This window comes from Borostomias antarcticus, assembly GCF_949987555.1.
Source record: "Borostomias antarcticus genome assembly, chromosome: 12".
NCBI classification, from domain to species: domain Eukaryota; kingdom Metazoa; phylum Chordata; class Actinopteri; order Stomiiformes; family Stomiidae; genus Borostomias; species Borostomias antarcticus.
In genome coordinates, this window is record NC_140245.1 from 26,523,119 (window position 1) to 26,523,419 (window position 301).

Consider the following 301-nt stretch of genomic DNA (forward strand, 5'->3'; position numbering starts at 1 on the left):
TATCACCCAGGTATCACCCAGGTATCATTCAGGTATCATTCAGGTATCATTCAGGTATCACCCAGGTATCATTCAGGTATCATTCAGGTATCACCCAGGTGGGTGAGGTGAGCTGAGCTAGGCTATATCCCTGGATGAAGTGAGGTACTCCCCCCAAATAGCCTATGAGTATGAGGCACTATTATAAATACAATGTATTATTATATAATAGCCTTTGAGTATGAGGCACTATTATAAATACAACTGTGTTCTCATAGCACTACACATATGGTGATTCATTATTTTGCCATCAGTGCAGAAA